Source organism: Crocuta crocuta, unplaced genomic scaffold (assembly GCF_008692635.1).
Source record: "Crocuta crocuta isolate KB4526 unplaced genomic scaffold, BGI_CrCroc_1.0 scaffold431, whole genome shotgun sequence".
Taxonomy (NCBI): domain Eukaryota; kingdom Metazoa; phylum Chordata; class Mammalia; order Carnivora; family Hyaenidae; genus Crocuta; species Crocuta crocuta.
The window spans coordinates 201,676-204,172 of NW_027528859.1; the positions used below are offsets into that span (position 1 = coordinate 201,676).

General features: G+C 44.2%; 1 pseudogene; it reads right to left on the reverse strand.

Moving 5' to 3' along the window:
* Positions 1-498: 498 nt before the first annotated feature.
* LOC144224973 (glyceraldehyde-3-phosphate dehydrogenase pseudogene) lies at positions 499-1,467 on the reverse strand (annotated as a pseudogene).
* Between the last annotated feature and the right edge of the window lie 1,030 nt (positions 1,468-2,497).

The following is a 2,497-nucleotide window of genomic DNA, read 5'->3' on the forward strand; positions in this document are numbered from 1 at the left end:
TCCTATGTTTGGGGCTTATCTTTAGATAAGAAGTAGAATTTCGGCAAGCACTGGGCACACCTGTGAATATCAGCCGGTCTTTCAACCCTCCTGGATGACCCAGGCTGAAGAGAACACAGTTAATGCCTGGGAAAAGAGAGAAATAAACTATAAAGATGCAGGAAATTGTCTCAGGTAAATTGCAGGCAGAAGTCAAGGGATCTAAACTCTCCCTCCTGCTGCATTTTAATGTAATTTTATTATTCACACTATTTGATAGTATGAGGAAAGAAGAGGAAATGTAGCTAAAATTTTACTTTGTTGTTGGGTATAGTATTGTTTATTGATGGTACATGATAAGGTAGGGCTCCCCAAGCCCCTCCCTTCTTCAGGAGATCTGGGATGGAAACTGGAGGTCAGGAGAGTCTCAGTGTGTTGGGCGATGAGCTGGGGCAAGGATTCCCCAGTAGCTGAGGGCCTCTCTCTTCCTCTTGCTGAGGCTGGTAGTTCAGGTGACTCTTACTCCTTAGAGGCCATGTGCACCATATGGTCCACTACCCAGTGGACCAGTAGCCAAATTCATTGTCCTACTGGGAGATGAGCTTGACAGAGTGGTCACTGAGAGCAATACCAGACCTAGCATCAAAGGTGAAAATTGCAGATGACGCAGTCCTCAGTGTACCCAGGACGCCCTTGAGAAGGTCTTCTGATGCTGCTTGACTCCCTGCTTGATGTCATTATATTTGGCAGCTTTAGGCAGCAGGTCAGATCCATGACTGATATGTTAAAGGTGGGGACACAGAAGGCCATGCCAGTAAGCTTCCCATTCAGCTCAGGGATGCCTTGCCTATAGCCTTGGCAGCGCTAGTAGAAGCAGGGATGATGTTCTGGGAAGCCCATTGGCCATGACATCACAGCTTCCCAGAGGGGTTGTCCATGGTAGAAGACCATGGCAGTGATGGCATAGACTGCTCATGAGTCCCTCCACAATGCCAAAGTTGTCATGGATGACCTTGGTCAGAGGGGCCAGGTAGTTGGTGGTGCAAGAGGCATAGCTGAGAATCCTTGAGGGAGTTGTCATAATTCTCATGGTTTATGCCCATCACAAACATGAGGGAATCAGCAGAAGGGGCAGAGATGATGGCCTTCTTGGCCTCACTCTTAAGGTGAGCCCCAGTCTTCTCCATGGTGGCGAAGACCCTCCCCCACCAATGGACTCCACAACATACTCAACATCAGCATCACCCCATTTGATGTGGGTTCTTGCTCCTGGAAGACAATGGTGGGCTTTCCATTGATGACAAGTTTCCTGTTCTCAGCCTTGACTATGCCGTGGAATTTGCCATGGGTACGCTCATACTGGAACATATAGACGAGGTCAATGAAGGGGTCATCGATGGTGACAATATCCACTTTGCTAGAGTTAAAAACAGCCCTGGTGACCAGGTGCCCAGTACAACCAAATCCATTGACTCCAACCTTCACCATTATGTCTCAGGGACACGACTAGCACTGCACCAGAAGATGTGGCTGGCTGTCCAACTGGGAGCAGAGGAAGAAGAGTAAAATTTTACTTTTGAATTCCATCTTTTGTGTTTACTGGGACCTTTTTAGAATTTTTTTTAAATGTTTATTTTAGAGAGAGAGGTAGAGAACGTGAGCACAGGGAAGGGGCAGATAGAGAGAGAGAATCTCAAGAAGGCTCTGTGCTGTTGACCTGGGACTCAATCCCACAAACTGTGACATGAGATTGTGATTTGACCCAAAATTAAGAGTCACACACTTAAGTGACTGAGCCACCCAGGAGCCCCTACTGTGATCTTGAATAACAACAGAGCAGACCTTATAAGAATGCCTTAGACTAAAGAATGTAAGAATCTAGAACTTGAAGTTGGAACATCCATTAGTTTTTCTTTTTAATAATTTTGTTGGTAACTCACAATGAAAGCTTTGAGTTTCCAAAATTTGCTTGGTTCTAAAATATAATTAAACATTTACTATTTATAGAAAAGAGAAGAAAGTAGAAGAGTGTCTACTCAGAAGGGGCTTATAATCTAAATTCACGCAAAAAACATGAAGAAAATCATTTATCCGAAAGATCAAAGTGATTAAATACAAAGTAAATAGATGATGCACATAAAATAGTGATCATAGGAGCACCTGGGTGGCTCAGTTGGTTAAGCGTCTTACTGGCTCAGGTCATGATCTCACAGTTTGTGAGTTCAAGCTCCGCATCAGGCCGTCTGCTTTCAGCACAGAGTCTGCTTGGGATCCTCCTCTGGCCCCCTCTTTCTTGCCTTCCCTCACTCCTGCGCTCTCTCTCTCTCTTTCTCTCTCACAAAAATAAACAAACATTAAAATCAGATAGTGATCACAGCAGAGCTGGCTTTGTCAGTGAAGGTTTTATGAAATGGTAGTTGTGAGCCCCTTTCTCTGATACTCTCCTTGAAAGAATTTCATTTGTACTTATTTTCAGTTAAACTTTTTCTTTAATTTAGTAGAATATACAAAACATACA